Raw genomic sequence first — 24759 nt, forward strand, 5'->3', positions numbered from 1 at the left:
GCAATTGTGCTGGCATCTATTTTGCAACAAGCTTGTCAAAACTGCACATTTCTAACACTACAATACCCCAAACTAAGCATGCTACAGGTGGAATGTCTGTCAGCCTTGTAGAACTGCACAAGTACAAAAATAAAAATTGGACATACACAAACTACTGCAAGGATTAGCAAGATAACCCCCCCCCCCCAAAGAGCTGCTACATTTCCTCATGATCCACAAAAGCATGCAGCATGCAGTGTTTGTAAGCACATGAAATGAATGATGAATAATTACTTCTTTCACTTTAAGGGGTCTTCCACCAAGCTCATATCTGTGCAAAGCTTCTATTGCTTTTTTCATCAGGGCTTCGGTTTTAAATTCAATTACCCTGAAAAAAATACCAAGATGGATTCATTATTCAGGGCCAGACTTCATAATGGGTAGATGGTGTTTAAGCTGTATGACCTTACATGTATAAATACATAACGGGTAGATGGTGATAGGAAACTAGTACAAAAGTTCATTTGGAGTTGCACAAGAAGGTAAGGAACAGGAAATGGTGGCAACTCTGATGCAGACAATGTTGAGGAGTGATACGCCAGCGAGTTCCCATATGAAAGAGCAATGGATGACGCAGCTGAAGAGATTATGTTACAGGAAGATGTTTTGGAACTTTCTGTAGAATGCACACAGGAAACAGAACAAAGAATGTACCCCCAGTGTAGAAGAAAGTGATCTAAGGGAAGAGTTACTTGATTTCAAAGAGATGGATAGACATATTAATATCGATGAAAGAAATAAATTACAGAAAGTCAGTAAGAACCAAAATGTTAGCAGTCTGATAAAACAAATGAACACAGTAATCAAGACTATTAACAGAAATCTGTGTGATATAACAGATGTAAATAGGACACATTACTGTGCAGCAAAATTAATAACGGATAAATACAGGGCAATAGGGGAAGTAAGGGAAGAAATTAAATGACATCATGGAAGTATCGCATAGAGAAAACTATAATGTAATTAATACAAGAAGTGTCACTGTTAGAAGAGTACAGAAGAGGGAAGAGCTCAACAAAAATACTTAGACACGATAAAAACTGTGCGTAATATTAAACAGACCAGGACCTACAGTACACTTTTGCAAACAATAAACTAAAGATAAAAGAACAGGCATAAAAACTTTTGATGATATGCAGATAATACAAAGGAAAATTACAAAACATGAAATTCATTGATGACTCAAAAAAGGTTTTATAGAGAATTGGGAAACAAAACTAAAGGAATAGCAACACCACTAAAAACAATAAATAAACACGTTTAGAGAAATATCAGTGAAGGCCCCGTGGAACATAACAAAGATGCCAAATGGATAGAAGTAAAAAAAAGAACAAGAAGTTCAAATATACAGGATGCGAAATGGGATGAAGTAACTGCCAGGGAAATGAAAACAAAATTAAGAAAATCTCCTAAATGGAAAACCCCAGGCCCAAATGCAGTACCTTACTTCTGGCTAAAAGTATTAAAATTGTCACATATGGATTTAGCCCTGAGTAAGAACTACTTATATGCACACTCCAAATGCACAACAACAGCATTAACAGGAAAAACAATACTCCTCCTTAAGAGTGAACCTGCAAGTTATCCCAAAGACTATAGACCAATATCTTGCCTTCCAAAGATGTATAAACTATATAATGGAATTGATGTCAACAGAGTTTATAGTCATTTAGAAGAAAACTCAATCATGGCAATAGTACAAAAGGGTAACAAAAGAAAGTCATATGGAACAAAGGATCATTTGTTGTTAAATAAAGCCATAATGGAGAATTGTAAAAAGAATCTAAGTATTGCATGGATAGACTACAAAAAAAAAAAACATTTGACAGCATCCCACACTCAAGGAAAAAGGAGTGCTTACAGATGCATAAGATACTCCCTACATTGATCAAATTACATTACAGTGACCATGAAACTGTGGCAAACCACTTTGCAGCTAAGCCATGATAAAGGACAAATTATTATCCCGGGAATAAATATTCAAAGGGGGATATTCCAGGGTGACTCTGTCACTGCTGCTCTTTTGTCTTGCCCTTAACCCATTAATCTGTCTACTTAACAGATGAGGTCATGGTTACAATTTGGCTTCCAGACAACAGCAAAGTGTAATGACATCTCATCTTTTATTGTGTTTTGATGTAAAACTCTATTGTTGTCAGATGAAGAGCTGAGGGCACAACTGGAAGTGGTCAAAACTTTCTTAGATGATATAAGAATGCCATTTGGTCTTAAATGCGCAAAAGCAACTTTTAAAGCAGGAACGCCGCAGCACCAAAAAAATATCAGCCTGGGATAGGAATGCAATGTAAAGGAACGTGAGCAGGAGGGAGTGTATAAATATTTGGCAATTCATGAAGAATCGACAGGAAAACATGAACAAATGCAAACAAAACTCAGTAAAAAATACTTTGGAAGACTAAAATTATACTTAAACCAGCCCTGATATCTAGGAACATGTCCACGCTATAAATCAATTTGTTCTTCCTATTCTAAGTTAGTTTTCGGTTAATTGACTGGCCCAAAAGATATTGGATCAGGCTTATTAAATGATATATAAAAATCAGTGTATACCAAGATTATATATCCCTCATTCTGAAGGAGGTATGGGCTTCCTCAAAATTGATTACATGTAGAGAACTGCAATTGTAGGACTGCATAGAGAACTGCTGACCTCATTAGCTCCAAAAATAGTGAAAGTTTTGAATCATGAAGAGAGCAAATCTAAGATGGCTTCCTTGATTAGTTCAGCATAATTATATCGGTGTCAAACGGGAACGGAAATCAAACCAGAAGTAGACAAAAATCAGGAAATATGACCTTACAGGTATAAAAACATAATGGGTAGAATATGTCTAAGCAATGACCTCACATGTATAAACACATAACGGGTAGAATATGTCTAAGCTATGACCTCACATGTATAAATACATAATGGATAGAATATGGCTAAGCTATGACCTTATATATATGTATATATATATATATATATATATATATATATATATATATATATATATATATATATATATATACGGATCTACTTTGTTCGAAAATACGTTACATCGAATAAACAAAGAAGATGCCCACTTCAGCAAAAGTGCATTTCAACGAAAGTGCACTTTTGCTGAAACCTAGTTGCCGGATCGGCTGACTAAAAAAAAAAACACAGAAAACATGTTTTGCAGGGGGACAAGCTCCCCTGCACCCCCCATGTGGGGGGCTGTGCCCCCCCACACCCCTACTTGAATATACCAATTCTGAGATCACACTACAGCGAGGAAAAGGGAATATTCCCATTCCGTGCTGTATTGTTATAGATTCATAGATTCATATATTAGTACTAACTGCCCTGCCAAGCCAAAGCCATTTTAAGCCCATATCCCTGTGAGATTCATTCCCTGTACCTTGTGTTTGTTTGTAAAAACAACACCTTAAAGTAGTCCCCTCCCCAACCTTGTGATCTCCGTACTTTGTTTTCGAAGTTTTGGTACTTGGAACAACTGGTCTCGACCAAGTGGGTTTCGAAGTACTGAAACTTCGTACAAACGGAGTTAACTCATATATAGATATGTGTAGATATTGTCTAAGCTATGACCTTACATGTATAAATACATAACGGGTAGACATTGTCTAAGCTATGACCTTACATGTATAAATACATAACGGGTAGAATATGTCTAAGCTATGACCTTACCTTACATGTATAAATACATAACAGGTAGAATATGTCTAAGCTATGACCTCACATATATAAATGTATAATGGGTAGACTGTGTCTATATTATAAGGCCCTATATGATCCTGTTTTCAGGATGTTTTTATGATTGCAGTTATCTGAAAATGAATGATCTCCCAGGTATAGTACAAAAGTTTACATCCTCCTATTGTAAATATCACCAGGAGGAGAAGGTTTATCCCCCCACCCGAATTCCTAGTTGCTACAGTAAACACCCTCTGTTTAGCAGGTGTTCAAAATCTTTCTCACTGTTTAAAAAAGGCTAGGTGTTTTGCTTCATTCTAAGGTTTACTTATTCAATGTTTTGGAGTCTGACTTCTGAGTTGGACACCTGGTCTGAACACAATGTATTTAGAAATGTATGGAGACATACAAATAGTGTATGTAACATGAAAAATACACATGACTCATAACAAAAAATTACCATCTTGGCATATGAATATACAAGATTCAAAGTATTGAAAACTAAGACAGATTATCATGATATGCTTCTGAAACAGTTACATACAGAGTCAAGAATATAAAATGTTAAAACCTGGCTTGAAATGTTCAGTATAGGGCAGCACTTCTGAGAATCTTTGGCAGTTCATTTCACATTCTTTGAGCCCGTACAAAGAATCATATCTGTCAACTATCCCTGATTTTGCAGAACATCCCTGATTTTATATTATATTTTTGCCCTGCCCTTCATATATTTTTTTTATTTCTGCTAAATAAGCAAGTATTACAGTCAGTCAATGTCAGACATTAGAGCTTCGTATTTCTTATTGTTCAGAAAATGCATGCCAGGGTAAAAACTGTTCATAGGTTCATAGGTTGTTACCAGGCTAGCTTGCCAATGCAAAGACTGTTGATAGGTTTGTAGGTTGTTACCAGGCTAGCATGCCAATGCAAAGACTGTTGATAGGTTCGTAGGTTGTTACCAGGCTAGCATGCCAATGCAAAGACTCTTGATAGGTTGGTAGGTTGTTACCAGCCTAGCATGCCAATGCAAAGACTGTTGATAGGTTTGTAGGTTGTTACCAGGCTAGCATGCCAATGCAAAGACTGTTGATAGGTTCGTAGGTTGTTACCAGGCTAGCATGCCAATGCAAAGACTGTTGATAGGTTTGTAGGTTGTTACCAAGCTAGCATGCCAATGCAAAGACTGTTGATAGGTTTGTAGGTTGTTACCAAGCTAGCATGCCAATGCAAAGACTGTTGATAGGTTAGTAGGTTGTTACCAGGCTGGCATGCCAATGCAAAGACTGTTGATATGTTCGTAGGTTGTTACCACCAATCCGTAAGACTGTTGATAGGTTCATAGGTTGTTACCAGGCTAGCATGCCAATGCAAAGACTGTTGATAGGTACATAGGTTGTTACCAGGCTAGCACGCCAATGCAAAGACTGTTGATAGGTTCATAGGTTGTTACCAGGCTAGCATGCCAATGCAAAGACTGTTGATAGATTCATAGGTTGTTACCAGGCTAGCATGCCAATGCAAAGACTGTTGATAGGTTCATAGGTTGTTACCAGGCTAGCATGCCAATGCAAAAACTGTTGATAGGTTCATAGGTTGTTACCAGGCTAGCACGCCAATGCAAAGACTGTTGATAGGTTCATAGGTTGTTACCAGGCTATCATGCCAATGCAAAGACTGTTGATAGGTTTGTAGGTTGTTACCAGGCTAATGATCACTAGGGCCCTGATAAGCCTAGCAGCACACCCCAAACCATTTGGTTCCCAAGTATCATGGGCATCTATATGAGAGAGGGACATTTTAGTAGGGAGGTAACTATGGGATTTGTGGGGTGGGGGTGTTATGGGTGTTAGGATAATACTTTTTTTATTGAGGGTCTCTGTCCATACAAGACATGGATGCCAGACTGGGAGTAAATTTACGGTTTCCCATTCAGTTGTCAAGATTTCATTTGAATAGGATGAACTCTGTTTTACATGGTTGGGGAGCCTATTCCATAGCACGGGGATCCTTGGGATACATATCTGTCTCTCCAGCATGTTCTGTTTATGTCAGTAATGAAGTTCACATCCCTAGATCTAGTGTTTCTGGTGCTGTTTGTTTTGTGCATGTGGAACAGATCCATCAGGGGTGGGTCTGAGGAAGCCCTGTAAGCCAAGCAAAGATTCCCCTCTCAGCAGCCTGTAGGAACCTGAACACAGAGACAGAACCTTTATACATAAAGGAACATGAGCAGGAGGGAGGGTATATATGATCAGTGTAGGAAAGAGTAGTCATACCCTGAATTCTCATGGTAAGAAACCTTTGTGGGCATTCCATCTCTTGCAAGTTTCTGATTAGGTACATGCCAAATGAAGAATTGTACTCAATAATGGGTCTGAGGGTTGAGTAGAGTGGTACTATAACTTCCTTGGACCTGGATGCCATACCCTTACCCATAGGCTGGGTGACATAGAATGATTTTCTTACTATCTTAGCTATGTGTTGGTCAAAGGCCAGATTGTTGTCCACATTTGTTCCCAGAACCCCTACTTCTCAGTTGACTCTTAGGGGTGTTTTATTGATGGAGTAATTAGCTTGGGTTGACAGTTTCCCAAAGACCATTACAATCCATTTTCTGGCATTGTGTTTTAGGTCATGGCTTTGGCACCAGTCATTTTTCTGTGTCAAACTTTTTTGCAAAATATAGTTGTCTTGGGGGGATCTATAATAGCTCACAGTTTACAGTCATCTGCAAACCTGGTGAGCCAGAGGCCTTGAACATTAGCCTTGAATGTTAGCCTTGACTTCCGAGAAGTAGATGCCAAACAAGAACAGGTCCAGCATGGAGCACTAGGTTACTCTGCTGCTGAGTGGTCTGTTGGTCAAGATGGCCTCACCAATCCTGACTGCTTAGGCCTTGTCTGTGAGCCAGTTGGCATTCCATTCAGTTATGTAGGGATTTATACCTGGCTCAGAAAGCTTGTCAACAGTTCCTGAGTGGGGTATTGCATTGAATGGCTTGGCCAGGTCAAGATGCTCAGTATACACTGTTTTACTCTCATCCTTTGCCTTGGTGACCCTCTCAAAGAAATCTACCAGGTTAAGTAGGCATGACTTTCCCTTAACAAAGCCGAATTGGGATGGGTCCAGTGTCTGGATATTCCAAATGTCCTTGTTTATCCTTTGCATGATAATTCATTCCATGGCTTTACATATTAGGCTGATGGATGGGTCTGTAGTCCCCTGGGTGGATTGATGGCCCACCCTTGTGCAGGGGAATGACTTTTGCAGCCCTCTATTCACTTGGAATGGAGCCTGTTTCAAGGCTGTAGTTGAAGAGTGCCTCAAGTTGTCCTGATCGGTCATGTTTTAGACTGTTCAAGAGGCAACCAGGGATGTTGTCTGAACCCATAGAGGTGTTGCTCTTGGCTTTAGTGAGTGCTGCCAGTACCTGGTCCCAGCTAATAGCTGGGGGAAGTACGTGGTAGTGGATTTCACCTGGTGGAGCTGGGGTAGTTGGGGGAATTTATCAACAAGTAGATTCGCTACTTCACCCTGATCAATGAAGGCGGTACCAGTCACCACCAGTTCAGTACAGTGCAATGTGTTATCTTTAAGGTTCTGGAAAATCTGAAGACAGCATTGTCATTGTCCTTAGCCTGTGAGACTATCCTGACTTCATAGTTGGCCTTGTTGGACTTAATCTTAATTTCTTGTTTAGTTGTGTAATAGAACACTTGTCTTTAAGGGAGTTGCTTATCCTGATTCTGACCATGAGTTTTCTTCTTTTATTATATACCCTGCTTAGGTGAGGATTCCACCAATGGGATTTGTTCTTAGTGTTTGCTTTGGATTTATTTCTAGTAGGTATGGTAGCTTCTATGTAGCCATTCACATGTTTGTATAGGGACTCTGTGAATAATTCTGCATACATAGTTGTGTTCTCAGGCTTAGGGGGAGCTTTGCCTTAGAACAGTTCTTAACTATTACTGGTTTACCTGGGTTTTCCTCCTTGATTTTTTACTTTAAAGGAGACAGCTTTGTGATCCACCCTGACTCATGAGGACGTGACATGGGCGGGTTGGAACACTGTCCCTTGCTGGAGAGTGCCAGATCCAGTATGTTTGATCCTACGTCAGGGTCATGCACTGTCTATTCCAGGGTGTTTGTGTTAATAAAATCAAGGAAGTGTTGTGCCTGAGAGTCTGAGGCAGTGTAAATATCACAGTCTATAGATGGGTATTTAAAGTCACCCATGAATATGGTGTTTGGTTGGATGGTGAGTGCCTCTAAGTACGTTTAAGTAAGAGTCATCCGACACTTGATGGATAGATGGTGACCTGAAGCTCCCCATGATATGCTGAAGGACCTTATCTGTGGTGACTTGCTCATGGATGAGCTCCATGGAATCATCCTATTTAAACCAACCAAGATGTATGTTTGTTGCTAACGTAGCTTGAGACACCTCCACCTTTGGCCCCAGTCTGTGCTATTGTTGGTGTAAATGTGTGGAAGGCACTGTAACCTTACACTGCTGGAGTACTTTCTACAGCTTTAAACCAAGTCTGTGTCATGACACAGATGCCTACATTCCCCAGAATAAGGAGAGCTTGAATGTTGTGGAGTTTTTTGTTTGGGCTCCTAGAATTGAGCAGTAACACTTTAATGTTGCTCAGAGACTTTTTTACTATGCTGGTAGTTTTGTCTTTTTGGCATTGCCTAAAAAGGCTTTAAGGGGGTGGATAAAGTTTTAGCCAATATCTAAAAGCCAAGGAGGAGGTGCAGTCTTGGGGCCTCTGTTATTTGGGATATACTTTTTTGAGGTGCAGGACAAAACCAGTGGGCTATGGCTGACCAAGTTTGCAGATGACTGCAAGCTGGGTGCTGTCATCAATTTCCCTAGTGACGTGGACATCCTCCAAGAGGGTCTGACACAGACAAATGATTGGTGCCAGAAACATGGCCTCAAGCTGAATACCAGAACTGCATCATCATCCCCTTTGAGGATAGTGATGTTCCCCACAAATTATCACATTAGTAACAACATCCTAAGCATGCAATCAGTCATGAGGGATTTGAGCACCCAGATTGATAAGAGCCTGACTTTTGACCACCATATTGCTTCCGTTGTATGGAAAGCCTTCTACATTGCCCACCTCATAAGTAAGGGTATCTCATCCAGGGACAAGGAGGTCATAACATCCCTGTATTCTTCCCTTCTAAGGCCCATTACTGAGTATAATGCCCCTTTTGGCATGTACCTCACAAGGCACATGCAGCAGCTGGAGAGACCACAGAGGTTCCTCACCAGGAGAATCCAGGGCCTCAAATATCTACCATACTTAGATAGGCCCTATCCCTCTACTCAGTTTCATACAGATTCCCCAGACGTGACCTCTGCCTGGCATACAAGGTGATCTCGAACCCCACCTTGATGGGGCTGCTGCATATCCGCAAGTCAAGCTCCACTTGAGTAACCCACACTCGCGGCCACAACTTGGTCAGTGACATCAACAGGACTTGTTGGTGGGACAGATTTATGTCCCAGAGACTCCCTCATCTGTGGAATAGGCTCCCTCTCCACGTCAAACTGAGTACCTCTTTACCCCTTTTTAAGCACCACCTGGATAACTGGATTGGAAACAGAAAATACATCCCTGGGATTCCACCCGTGTCCCTGTTCGACAGGGGCATTGGGTGCTGACTTGTCTAAACATGGGTTAAACTCTTGGCTAGCCTTATAAAGGCCATAAGGCCATTAGCCTAGTAACTTCCTATGATCTTATGATCCTACAAACCCATCCTTGGCAAAGCAACGAGTTCTGTTGGCCATGTCTTCACATGCTGACAGGTATTGGATCCCCCTGGAGTGACATCAGAAACTAAGCAAATTATTAAAATCAGTCATTTTATGTTCATACTGTGGTGTCATAGTTGAAGATAGAATTCTGCTGAATGTAATGCTTGTACCTGCCAGTGACACATATTCCAAGAGATCTATTATGTCTCTTTTCATATAGTCCAATGAGGTACATCTCAGGTAATTTATACCTACATGGACTATGGCAGAATCATATTGCTTCCTGGGGTGCAGTGACTTCAGTGTGTGCATGATATTATGGATCCTGGCTCCAGATAGGCAACTAATCCTTATCTTCTCCTTGTCTAACCCAGTGAGTGGGGCATCTGTGTTTCACACAATGGAGTCCCCAATGACAAGCGTATTAAGTAAAATACATGATTGCCTTATCGGGTTTTGCTCTTGGGGGACAATTGAGTGGAGGCTTATGGGAGATGTGTGGTGTTGCTTCTGGTGTGCACTTCATGCTGGCCAACACATGGTTCATCAACAGATACAGTCACAAGATCAAATGCCAACATGCAACTAAGCTAGAGTTCCTCCTTGTAAGGAAAGGACATTGGAGTAGAATCAGAGATTGCAAATTCATTCAACCCACATTAAAAATTACTAGTGGCCACAATTAGCTGCAAGCAGTGGTCAGAGAGGGCTCCAAGTTCAACAGAGACTAGACTAAAGACCTGAAAGTTGACTGTAATGAAAGCACAGGATTCCGAGGAAATACTCAGAGCTCTAGCACCTTGGGAAGAAGAGGAAATAGGTGGAACTGAAGAAGAATGGTAGCACCTGAAGGCACTATGTGTGAGGGCTGTAGAACAGATATGCAGCAAAATGAGGTATGGAAATAAGGTACATAAGGAGAACTGGTGATGGAATTCAGACGTCCACAAAGTTCTCAAAAGAAAGGAGTGCAGGAGAAAATGAGAGATAGAAAAGACTGACCGGGCTAAGAAGAAATATTGGATGGCTAACAAAGAGACTAAGAGAACAGTTACAACAGCAAAGAATAAGGCATGCAGAGACACTCTGCTAGCCTCTGGAAAGGAACAGCAGATGGCACAAAGAAAGATGTTCAGGCTGCAAGACAAAGAGAGAAAGATAGAAGACAGTCACCAGACACATTTCATTAGAGGTACCAGCAACAACCTGTTCATCAGGCCACAGGATGTCAAAGGCAGATGGAAGGAGAACTTCCAGCAGCTTCTGAATGAAGAAACTCTCACAGAAGCTATACTGTCCCAGACACAGCCTATGATGAGAGAAGAAGAGGAGCCCACCATCGAAGAAATAAGAGCAGCACTAAGGAAAATGAAGGTACGTTCACATAAAGTCAGGGCAGATGTGATCAAGATGTTGAGTGAGTTAGCGGACAAATGGCTCCTGAGGAACCCATAATAGTATGATGAGAAAGATGTAGCCCTGATGAATGGAGAATAAGCATACTAGTGCCAGTGGTCAAGAACAAATGGGACATTCAGGACTGTGGACAGAATAGAGGTATCAGATTCCTGTTGCACTGCATGGAAGGGCTGCAGAGGGTGATAAATTAACCAATGAATAGTAGGAAATAAGAAATAAGATGGGAAATAAGTAGTTTGGACTCAGATCAGGGTGCAGCACACTGAGACAGATAGTGAAAAAGGAGCTAGAGATGAGTAAAGAGCCCATTCCTAAACCGGGAAAAAGCATATGCAAGGCCCTAAGAAAACTGATTTGGGTAGTCCCGAACTGGTTCAAAGTCCCAGAAACATTGGTAGAATTAGTGCAGACTATGCACAAGAACCCAATGGCACAAGTTCAAACAATGTTCAGACTTACACAGAGGTTTCCAGTGGGAGTGGGTGTACATCAGCATTCGGCTCTGAGCCCACTGCTGTTTATACTGGTGATAGACTACATTAACAAACAGGTCAGAGGAGACAAGCTGCTGTAAGCAGATAATCTGGCATTATAAACAGACTTTGAATAAGAACTTTAGCAACTGATAGGGGAATGGAATGCAAAACTGAACACACATGGGATGAAACTGAGCACAGACAAAACAGTTGTCATGGCAGCAAATAAGGGAAATCAGATGAAGCTGAACATTGAAATAAAAGGGAAACTAGTGCACCAGCATAAAAGATTCACATATCTAGGGGGATTCTTGAAGAGAAAGGAAGTCTGAATGAAGAGGTTAGAGCTAAAATCAAATGGGCTGCAGCCAACTGGCACAGAGCAATAGGGATAAGACGTGACAGGGGTTGATTCCAAGATGGTGGTCATCTGAGAAACACCCTCTCCTCTTAGCTCCATCTACATTCAATAGGTTAACCCTATCAACTCAAGATTATATAGGCTAAGACCTTGTACAAGCGAACCTTTACGCTTCAACTTTAAATATTTAAGGTTTTTACACTAAAACTAATAGTTTTAGTACTCTAAACCTGCTCGTTTTAACCAGCAACTGAAAGCTAATGAAGCTACATGTGGCTATATAGAGGCCCAAGTTTTCAGTACCAGATTAACTGACAGCACCCACGAGGACAGAGTCGGAGATTACAATGCCAAAGGAACCTGAAACTATGGATATTCAAACCACAAAATCCAAACTATCAGCCATCTCCACATCACCGGAAAAAGAAGCAAAGAGGTTAAGATCATCCAAATCTGTACAGGAGCAGCCAAAGGATCTAATTAAACAGAAGGCCGGCGGATCACTACAAATGGATGAGCTGAAAAGTGCTCTGCTACCTCTGCAAGTGGCCATCCAAGAATTAACTGTGAAAATTAGCTTTTTTGGCTCCTCGATCAATAAAATAGCTGACCGACTAGACCTGGTTGAAGGGAGATCTAAATCCAATGAGTTTGAAATTGAACACATAAAAAAAGAATTACAAATGAAAGACAAAGCGGTCAATGACATGCAAGCAAAAATCTTGGATCTTGAGGCTAGAAGTAGGAGGAACAACCTGATTATTAGGGGTCTATCTGAGAAATAAGAACCAAATCAACTTCTTGAAGTTACCACACAAATCTTCAGCAATTTATGTCATGAGAGAAGCCCTCCGACTAAATACATCATTGAGAGAGCACACAGAGAATTGCGGAAACAGCAAACCACCGCAATCCTGAGACCTGTCTATGTCAAAATGCTTAACCATCAGGATGTGCAAACTATTTTATCAGCCTACAAGAAAGCAAACCATTTCTCCTGGAATAACCAAAACATTGCCATTTCTCAAGATTTACCCCTTGAAATAAGAGAGAAACTCCACAAACTCTCCCCCTACTGTGCCGACCTCATTTCTCGTAAAATCAAATTCCAAATGAAATTTCCTTCCTCATTATCATTTACCTACAAGGAAACAAAGTTCTATATGTCCTCACCCAAAGAAGCGGATTCTATCTTTGCCAAATGCTTTAGTGCAACCCCAACCAATCGGTGAAGCCCCCGACTACTTTGCTCCACTCGCCGGAGGTTCTTACAGCCTTTCTAGTCCTTCACTGCTGTTAGTGTGTCTTTATTCGCACAAATCTACAACTGGTCTTTTTATTAATCAGCTCTTGAGTCTCCCTTGCTATGATAGGAACTTTCCTTTAGTTCCTGTTGCTCGGGGGATCCATGAAAATGGTGGTTAATCCGAGACTTGATTGATGCACCTCTGAAGCCGGAAGTTGAATGGTTTACATCCTTTGTTGTCCTGGAATGGGTGCATAACCTGGAGAATGTTATCATCGACAGCTACGGGGAGCGCTTACACCTGGATGATATGTCAATCAAATCTCCTTAGAAGTTGGTCTGTTCGGATTGGAAGGGTGGGAACCGTTATCTTCCCTGGATTTCCTTTAATAGTTATGCATGGCAGAACCAATACACTTTATTTTCTGGGATCGCGAACCTCGATCCAATCAGCTGGGGTGGACCAGAGGTCGGTTGCCTGATGTGTGAGACATTGTCTAATATTAACTTGTCTATTGCAAGTCGCTAGGATATCTACGCATGTCCCTTGGTGGCAAGGGGCTTACAGCTTGGACTGATAAAAGATATAAAGGATTAGCGTATGTAGATTGGTTATTCCTCTGGAATTGTTATATCCCACTATTACTGATAACTGGTGAAACCTGGCTATACCCCTTCATAAATATATTAGTGGTCGCTCAGGAGAAACTTCAATCATTAATCTAAATGTTTTATCTGTAAATTTCTAGAAACCTCTTGAGCTTTGTTTACCTTCTATGTGTGGTTAGTGTTACTTATACTGGAGTACTCCAGCCAGAGATTACTCAAATTATTATACAGGGTCTAACTGCTTTTAGTTGACCTCTTTCTTTTTAGGTTATTCTACAGTTTTTGGAAGCTATTTGGATTTACTAAGTAGGGTTGTTGATGGCTTCGTTGGGAATTAGATGGATGTTGTATATTGTTTGTAAATATTTTAGGGTCTTTACTTTTCTTTTTTTATTTTTAATCCCTAAATGTATGTTGGATTCATGTTCACTTAGTGTATTTTATTTTTTCTTTCTCTCAATTGTAGGGGTGATGTGGTTAAGCACGGGGATAAAATTGAGGGAGTTTTGTGCCATATTTTATATAGTGCTGCATTCTGCAGTTCTTCTGCAGTTTACTCTTTATTACTTATTTCTCACAACAGTGCCTTTAAATAATATTAAATTGACTCCAAATACTCAGGGATAAAGTTTGGAATATTTCTTCATGGAATGTAAGGGGGATTCATGAGAAAAACAAGAACAATCTGGTGTTGCATCTTTTATATAAGTCCCAGTCGGACCTTTGTTTTCTTCAGGAAACACATATGTTAAATGAAGAATAGGCCAAGGATAAAAACAGAAAATGGATTAGAGACATTATCTCATCGGGCGTGAGCCATAATTCCAAGGGGGTGGCGATTATTATCAAAAATTATTTTAAGCCTACGATTGTGGCAAAAGGAGTTGACCAAGATGGGAGGTGGTGCTATTTTACATGTCTATCACATAACCTAAGTAAACCTGTACTATTTTTAAATCTTTATGGACCTTGCTCAGGGCAACTAGATTTCATCATGAAAGTTTATCATCTCCTACTTAAGTTTCCAAACCACATATTTGTCTTGGGTGGGGATTGGAATATGGTCTTAGACCCTAGCATAGACCGCTCAAGTAAGACTAAAGTCGCAAATACCCAGGATTCTATAGCTCTAAGAGAGTTAATACTGGATTTTGAGTTGATGGACCCAGTTTCATTCGGATCCAACTCTGGGAATAATAACTTTTTCACCTACTTTTCCAAATGTCACCACTTCTGGTCTCGCATAGACTTCTTTCTAATTTCCAACATTTTAGCTAAAAGGCAAATCAAACTCTCAACTGAACCTAGATTTCTCTCCGATCATTCAAGGTTAATCCTAGGGATAGGTTTTATGCTCAACTTGTCCCTATCTTATAAAGCGTTTAACTGGTCTCTCAATAGTAATTTACTAAAGGACCAGCCACTAATTGAAGAAATTACTTCTACTTTAAAAGAACTCTTCTCTGCTTCTTGTGACAGTGATATCCCCTTTGATGTTAGATGGGCGGCATGTAAAGCGGTGATTAGGGGAATCCTTATCAGGAAAGCTAGCTTTTTCAAAAAACTGAACAAAGAAAAGATAACCAACCTAGTTACAGAGATTAAAGACTTTGGATGACAAACTTTTAGCTAATTACTCCTTAGACACTGAAAAAGAGCTGCAATTTAAACAAAAAGAACTGTTTGAGCATCACTAATCTAACCTTTCTCTCCAAGAATTACGTTATATCTCTAGATATTCTGAATCCTTACAAACCCCTTCCAAAGCTCTAGCCAGGCTAATAGTTAACATGCCTAAATCCCCCAGAATCACTTTCATTTACCACAATAACACGCTTTACAAATCTGACGCTCAGATTATCCAACTATTTCACCAAATATATTCAGATATTTATGCTAGTAATAACATGCTTCCTACTTATGATGAGATGGAAAAATTCCTGAATGAACTTACCTTCCCAAAATTAGCCGACTCTCAGAAAAGTTTCCTATCAGCTCCACTAGCTATGTCAGAAATTCTGGAAGCCATTAACAACCTCAAGATTGGTAAAGCCCCAGGCCTGGATGGCTATTCACCTGATTTCTACAAAACATTTAAAACTACCCTTGCCCCCATCCTGCTCAAACTTTTTGAATCTTTCTCTAATAAAGGTATAACGGACCTATACATCAATCACTCTAAAACTATACTAATTCCTAAAAACACTCTGGATAGTTTTAACTTAAATAACTATAGGCCAATCTCCCTTATGAATGTGGACATAAAAATTCTCTCAGCCATTCTAGCTAACAGACTTAAAAAAACTATGCATACCTTAATTTCTCCAGAACAAGCAGGCTTTATGCCTAACAGACATACATGGGACAATACCTTAACACTAGAATCCATAATAAATCTCACCAAAAAAGAAAGAAACCCTAGATACGCTATGGTGTTGGATGCTTGTAAGGCCTTCGACCGGGTAAACTGGAACTTTTTGTTTTTGGCTTTGTCGGGCTTTGATATCCCCCCTGACTTTAACAGTATGATCAAAACATTATACAATAGTTCATATACTTGCTTACATATAAACAAGCAATATTCTCAACCGATAAAGATTGTAAATGGTACTAGACAGGGGTGTCCTCTATCTCCCCTACTCTTTAATTTATATTTAGAAACCTTTTTCCTGTTTATCTTGCAAAAAACTTATCACTCAATTCCTAGAATTCTCAACACTAACATCAGTTTTACGGCTTTTGCCGATGACCTGAATCTTTATTTTGAACATCCTATATCTGACTCTAAGAAGATAATTGAATCTCTGAATACCCTTGCCTCTATCTCAGACTACCAAATCAACCAAAACAAATCCTTTATCTTCCCGATCAACCCTATAGCACACAAACAACATCTGTTTCCTGATCTCTCCTTTCATACAGATTACTCTCTTAAGTATCTAGGAGTTTCTTATGACCACTCTTCTTCTTCTACAATCTTCTCTTCTACAATCCAACGTATCAAAAGCCTGGCTTTCTATTTCCCAAGGCATTTCGAGATGGCAACAGTTAAAACTCCCAATGTTAACTAAAACTTCTATCATTAAAATGAATATACTTCCTAAACTCCTCTATCATCTCAACTCTTTTCTATCTTCGGCTTCAATTCTTTTCTTCAACAGAATTCATAAAGCCCTTGCAAAATTCATCTGGCACCCTAAGTCGGTTAGAATCTCATACCAAAGACTTATATTACCTATCTCTGGGGGGCTTGGCGATGCCCAATCTCATCCCTATTGCTAATCATCATCCAAACTCTTCTACTTGGACTCCCTTGTGGGTCAAAGTGTGGTATAATCATGCCCTTAAAAATGATCTTAACCCTGGAGCTCTACCTTTCTTGAATAAATTAAACCTTAAGAAACTAAAGTTACATCACTCCCTGAAGGGGTTAATTAAGACTTTTCAGGAGCTGTTCCAATATCTTAACCTAGGTAATGCTCTCCTACTATTTCAACCTATTCATCTTAACCCGAATTTAAATCTGAATGGTAAAATGATCAACTTAAGTAACTACCCATTAATTAAGGACTTTATCTTATGGGATATGCATAAATTCAACCACCTCTCACTAACAGATCTTCGAGCTGCTTTGGCTTTGCCCAAAAAATATACTATTATCCTGAGGCAATTAAGAGAGCTCACCTCATCTTTTCTTCACAGTTATCCCAGTTCTGATGTTGATCATAACCGCGTAGCAGACCTATTACAAGACTTAGTTCATAGGAAAAACATGCTTTCTGTAGCCTATACAACCTTTTCCTCATTTCTAAATCAAGGGAAAATTATTTTTGCGGATTACTGGGAGCAACAGGGCGCTACCCTCTCACCACAGCAGAAAGCACTATCAATAAAATTCACTCTTAAGTATTCTCCCTTTAAAAAGCTTTTGTATACACAATTTATGATTACAAATAACTTATATCTAACTCCGGTCCACTTGAATAAATTTAATCCGAATGTTTCCACTTCATGCTCCTGCTGCTCTTGTCCCCGTGCTGATATCATTCACATTCTGTGGTTTTGTAGGTACTCTCACAGCATCTGGTGCTCTCTCAAGGTAAGGCTGGACAAAATGGGTTACCATAAATCTACCTTATCCTGGGAAATGGCCTTACTACACATTATCAGCCTTAACATACCTAAATTTAAACTTAGAGCCCTAATTCCACTCTGTCTTCTAATAAAATTTTATATTACCAAGCACTGGATTGACCGCTCTAAGCTGTCCTGGAGGGACTTTAAGAATCTGGCAATTAAATATATTACCTCCCAAAAACTGCTAATAATTAATCCCCACGAATGAGCTTCATACCAGGAACTATGGGATTTTATTTTTCTTCTTTTGACTGACGAATAATGAGCACTACCCACATGTCACTCCACGCCCCTTGCTCATTACAAACTCTATTAACCAGATCTCCCTGCCGCTGGTGTAGGTCCCCCTTTGTGATCTTGGCCATGGATGTTTTTGTCTCTTAATTCCCCCCATTTCTTCAGTACTCTGTTAGTTGGTTGGGGTGAATTGCAGTATGGTAGATGTTGTATCTACACTACCTTTTAAATCTAGTATTTGGAGTTTTCACTTTGTGTAGCATTTCCCTTTCTTCCCTGTACACATTGGCACTTATGTATATAGGTTATGATTTTTGATCACTTATGTAGTAATGCTTAAGTTCAACTCATTTATTGTTGTAATAATGTGTTCTTCTTATTATGCCCGTTGTAGTTATTAAAGCAAATAAAGTGTGTTTTGAGAAAAAAAAGACGTGACAGAAGAATGCCAAAGCATCTGAAAAGTAATATGTGCAAAGCAGAGTGGTACGACCAGTACTTCTTTAAGGTACAGAACCTTTGGCAGTAAAGGCAGAGCTGAAGCTAAGGGTGATGGACATGAATTGCCTGAGATGGGTGGGAGGATGCACACTGTGGAACAGATGAAGGAATGATGACATTAGAGCAGCTGTCAAAGTGGCTCCAATTACAGCGAAGGTCAAAGAGAACAGATTATGATGGTTCAGGCACACTTGCAGAAAAGCAGAAGACGATTTGCTGAAGAAGATTTTGGACAGACAGGAGCAAGGCAAAAGGAAATGAAGACATACGACAAAGAGATGGATGGATTATGTTAGAGAGAAGACCTGAGGCAGTCAGGCATGACTGCAAACAAGACAAGAGAGCATCACTGAATCGAGAGAAGTCATAATAGTTGGTGCAACACTCTTATTTCTTTGACCCCAAACAGAAACTGGAAAGAAGGGGCTGATGATGACTGTGACCCTGCAATCCTCCAAGAGTAGCGCATTAAGGAATAAGGATCCTATGCTTTATTTCTCCATGCTTTTAAATTTAATGAACCCCAGCCTTGCAGCATTCCTGCAATTTCTCTAGTTCATCAGTACTGCTTCTGTCATGTATCGCTGTGATTAGATCGATACAACTTGCATTGTTAGCAATGATTTACTGTAACTGTACAGCTGACTTCTGCTAAATTGCTCCATTTTTTTTAAATATTTCAATTAAAGCATACCTGGAAGCATTTAATGGTCTGGCCATACGTATTTCTAACTATATTTCACTCTTGCAATACATTGTATTATTTTATTTAATGTATTAATTGGGTGAAAAGATGACTCACATGGACCCTTTTCAGACATAGTCTGGGTTTTATGTAGCACAAAACAAGACAAAAAGCATGTAACACATTTTACAAAAAGAAACCAGTCAATAAACATAAATGGAGTTCTCTTTTTACATTGTCGCTGGTTACTAATTTACATCATGTTAAAAAAAATGAGAGCAGATTCAAATCTCTTTGATTATCGCTATCTATACCTCAGCTTATATACAACAACCTAATAAATCTCTTAGTTTAGATTTCTTACAGTTTCTTTACTGGAATGCATATTTAATTTAATTGGTTTCTCACCTTCTGGTAGGCAGCCCTACTCTGTGCATGAAGCTGATTATTTTTTTTTTTCTTCAAATAATTTTTATTAGTTTTATAAACTTGAAACACAAAAGCTGATTATTTTTGTTTATGGAAAGCACACATTGCTGTCATTTGACTTCTTTGTTTTAGATGTGTTCAGATTACACGGTGAAGCACACTGATTTCATATTGGTCCAAAATTACATTAATCCAGTAAGGCTGAGTGAGTTCTAGGTGGCACTACAATATAATACTGCATGATGCTTTTTTGTTTATGCAATTATCCTTAATGTAACTGCATTTTTACTTATTTTAATAAACACGTATTATTCTAGGTGGCACTGTGAAATATTGGCGATGTCTCTGTACTGTATTCTTTTCCCTTATATTCACAGGACATCAGCTCGCATTATTGGCAGTACTGCTAACATGTGCTCACAGTGCCACCTTGTGGCTATTAGTTCAAAGGCTGTACATGATAAATATTTTTCCTCTTGCTGCTCTTCTATTTTTATTTTATCTCCTGCCAAATACCTCTCAACTGCTTATATTTTAAAGGGGTTCTCAAACTTTTACATCACCCTTCTTAAAAGTGGAAATTATTTTGAGAAATTATAAGTTAATAGTACTAGTATTTAAAAGGTGTCCCTAATCTTGGGAATTTTCTGTAATTACTTTTTGATTTCTCCATATCTCCTGAGGTAAAACATGGTTGTTGGACGTCTGTTAGGTCAAAGTAGTTGCTCATGGCCAGACTAGGATTTATCCTCTGTGTGTAGTTGTATGCTGATTACAGCCACTAAATGGAATAAACCTGTAAATACGACTAAGTTAGAACTCACCAGGGTGTACACACATGCACACATGCATGCGCGCACACACACACCTTGACTATTTATTTGTTTTAACCTTTTCTTATTTCCCACTACCCATCTGTGTGTCTGGGTAGGAAGATGGGGAGCTGTTCTGCTATAGGCTTATGAACTTACATAGAATTTGACTTAACTGTGCAAATGTCCAAACCTGTTATATTTCCATAAAATGTATCTGTCCTTCGGATTGTGCTTGTATTGCAGCCTCGGTTCTGTGCCTTTGCCCTTTCTCTAAACCCTCTGTGCTTGTTACTGTGCATCAGCACCCCCACCAGAATGACTATTACCCCTTGTCTCAGGTTGTGACTCTCTGACTCTCAGTAGGATCTTGATTCAGGATCCACGCATTTGCTTTTGAAGCCATCTGTTCACAGATTTGTTACTCATCATAAAGAGAAGCTGATTGCAGAGCCACTGCAGGGGACAGTGCATAATACTCCTGCTCTTTATACATTGTATCAGAAATGATGGTCCTAATTCAAGCCAAATACCCGAATGGCTTAGTGTACAGTAGCATTAAGCTTTACCACATTTACTGTTTGTGCACTTTACCTCCTAATATTCCAGTATGACTAGTTGTCCATCCAACTACACATCAGAGTTATTAGTGCCACACAGACTGGAAAACTACTCACCTCCTGGTGTATACTGCTCTGTCTTTTCCCTTCCTTACTCCAGGCATTTTATAACTATAACATTGGCAAATCCTCTATTTTCTCTTTGTTATAACTAATTCTCCATTGATAGCCATTATTTTAGAAACTGTTACCTGACATCTCCTCAGCCTGCCTTCCTCATAGCAACACACCTTTATATATAAAGTAACAACACATGCTCAAAACACATTACATTTTCTTACTTGTAAACACTGAAATTATACTACTGTTAATATTTTTCAGTAAAACAGGTTTATTTCATACATCAGTCTTGTATCCTATTTTACTATTTCCATAGTTTTTAAATTATTTCTAGTATGTATAAATGTAATTACCTACCTTCCTTCCTTTGCTACTACCCACCTGTGCCAGAAATTTACACATGATACTTATTTTTGGGCAGATGATGGCCTTGATTCTTAATTTTTTCTTGTTTACTTACATGTATGATGGTCATGATAGTTTATTACTTCTTGTTTACTTATGTGTATGAAGCCATGACTGGTCATTTCTTCTTGTTTACTTATGTCTGGATGAAGCACAGTTTTTCAGCTTGCCATTTACTGAAAATTATATACTGAAAATGGCGAAATGGAAAACCAAAAAAAAAAAATCATAAAAACAAATATTATTTGCATGGAGCAACACCCCCCCCACACACACACACACACACACACACACACACACACACACACACACACACCTCCCATGTGGGAGGCTCTCTCCCAACCCCTACACTACAGTATCACCACAGAGAAGTAAAAGGCAAAAAAGTGTTGAAAAGTGCTATGTCGGTGCACATAACACAATACATTGTAGAAGGGCGCTATGTCGGTGCATATAATACAACACATTCCAGAAAGGTGCTATGTTGGTGCACATAACAACACATTCCAGAAAGGTGCTATGTCATGTATATAATACAACACATTGTAGAAGGGTGCTATGTTGGTGTACATAACAACACATTGCAGAAAGGTGCTATGTTGGTGCACATAATACAACACATTGCAGAAAGATGCTATGTTGGTGCACATAACACATTGCAGAAAGGTGCTATGTCAGTACATATAATACAACACGTTCCAGAAAGGTGCTATGTTGGTGCACATAATACAACACATTGCAGAAAGATGCTATGTTGGTGCACATAACACATTGCAGAAAGGTGCTATGTCAGTACATATAATACAACACATTGCAGAAAGGTGCTATGTTGGTGCACATAACACAACACATTGCAGAAAGGTGTTATGTTGGTGCACATAACAACACATTGCAGAAAGGTGCTATGTTGGTGCACATAATACAATACATTGCAGAAAGGTGCTATGTTGGTGCACATAATACAACACATTGCAGAAAGGTGCTATGTTGGTGTACATAACAACACATTGCAGAAAGGTGCTATGTCATGTATATAATACAACACATTGTAGAAGGGTGCTATGTTGGTGCACATAACACAACACACTGCAGAAATATGCTAAGTTGGTGCATATAACAGCACATTGCAGAAAGGTGCTATGTCGATGCATATAATACAACACATTGTAGAAGGGTGCTATGTTGGTAACACAACACACTGCAGAAAGATGCTATGTTGGTGCATATAACAGCACATTGCAGAAAGGTGCTATGTCGGTACATATAATACAACACATTGTAGAAGGGTGCTATGTTGGTGCACATAACACAACACACTGCAGAAAGATGCTATGTTGGTGCATATAACAGCACATTGCAGAAAGGTGCTATGTCGATGCATATAATACAACACATTGTAGAAGGGTGCTATGTTGGTGCACATAACACAACACACTGCAGAAAGATGCTATGTTGGTGCATATAACAGCACATTGCTGTGAAACTCACCAAAACATTTAATCCTCTTAAGCACCAGTGCTTCAACAACTTGTAGGTAAGCCCTTCTTCATTAACAGCAACGTTATTGTTATTAAAAACTGTTAAAACGTTTATTCATAATGCTTTTATTTATTTGTTTGCTTGTCTGTTTACTGCATGATACAATGTAATTTGAACATCTCAGCCAGATAAAAAAAAAATATATATATATATATATAGAGAGAGAGAGAGAGAGAGAGGGCGAGCAAGAGAACAGGTGACTCAGGGTATGACTTTGTAATACATTTGGGAGCTGCAAACAGTTATGCAGGAAGACAGGGTGGACATTATTTAGTATTACAATGTAACAATGTAATGTAAGGGGTCTGGGTAGGGACATGGTGAGCTGCAGGCAGTGATACAGGAGGAGAGGGTGGACATTACTTAGCATTACAACGTAACAATATAATGTAAGGAGTCTGGGTAGGATGATGTGGGGTTGCATATAGTGATGCAGGAGGGGAGGGTGGACATTACTTAGTATTACAATGTAACAATGTAATGTAAGGTGTCTGGGTAGGATGATGTGGAGTTACATATAGTGATGCGGGAGGGGAGGGTGGACATTACTTAGTATTATAATGTAACAATGTAACATAAGGGGTCTGGGTAGGGAGATGGGGACCTGCATACAGTGATGCTGGAGGGAGGATGGACATTACTCAGTATTACAATGTAACAGTGTAATGTAAGGAGTCTGAATACGGAGATGGAGGGCTGCAATGGGTGATGCTGGAGGGGAGGGTGGACATTACTTTGTATTACAATGTAACAAAGTAATGAAAGGAGCCTGAGTAGGGAGATGAGCTGCAGGTCACATAGGGATGTAAGAGGGGAGGGTAGGAATTGCTGGTATCACAGAAACATCAATCAATAAAAAGATCAGGTGTGACATGGAGGTGGGTGACCATAGGCTGTTCAGAAAAACAGAGAAGGAAAATATGGCGAAGGAGGACAAAACCATCTGAATGATGACACTAGATGTAAGCCAATAGGGGAGGCACAACATCTAATCAAGAACAGAGCAAGGGGGTAGACCATACCTCTCAACTGTTTCACAGAATGTCCAGATTTTTACTTAACGTTTTGGCCTGTTCCTCATAAAATACATGGCTTTCTGACAAATTGTAAATTGAAGTAACTAAATAATAACAGACATTTGAGTTTTGGATTTCATATACTACAGAAAATGCAGACTAATGCATTTTATTGTGCCAGCTTTCTAACTTATAAGAGCAATATATTTAAAATCTGTCCCTGATTTTGGGCCTGTGTTCCCCCATTATTTTTTATGTTGCCCAGAATTCTTGTGCTAAAAAGTTGAGCTGTATGGAAGAAAGGTGGGGGTGAACCTGGTTCAAGTGCCCAAGCATCAAAGGAAGTGAGGGAGGGGGAAGCCAGTGGATTAATGTAGAAAATCTTCCCCCAGACATCAACAAAGGAGGATGACAGTCTGGTTGAGAAAATAAAGAAGTGGAAATAGGAATAAATTATAATACTCATCGAGATCTGATTCTGCCACGAGCAGCTTGGGAGATTCCACTCACCAGGGTTGAGAAGGAACAAGTGTTGCCTGTGGTCAAGGACATGAAAAGAGCCAGGCAATTAGTCTGGAACTGTTCCAGAAAGGAAGGACAGAATTGTTAAAGGGGTTCCAACTAAGAAAGAAGGGATGATGGATGTTCACATAATGGTACCATTAGCTGATAGGGAACATGCCAGTGTG

At 39.5% G+C, this 24759-nt stretch overlaps 1 long non-coding RNA gene across 1 annotated transcript; it reads right to left on the bottom strand.

Moving 5' to 3' along the window:
- Positions 1–277: 277 nt before the first annotated feature.
- Positions 278–20493, bottom strand: LOC122788317. Its single transcript, XR_006362634.1, has 3 exons — positions 20483–20493; positions 9197–9201; positions 278–367 (listed from the first exon to the last, which is right to left on the bottom strand). It is a non-coding gene; the product is annotated as an uncharacterized LOC122788317 (long non-coding RNA).
- Between the last annotated feature and the right edge of the window lie 4266 nt (positions 20494–24759).

Source organism: Protopterus annectens, chromosome 13.part0 (assembly GCF_019279795.1).
Source record: "Protopterus annectens isolate FY-2018-M chromosome 13.part0, PAN1.0, whole genome shotgun sequence".
NCBI lineage: Eukaryota > Metazoa > Chordata > Ceratodontiformes > Protopteridae > Protopterus > Protopterus annectens.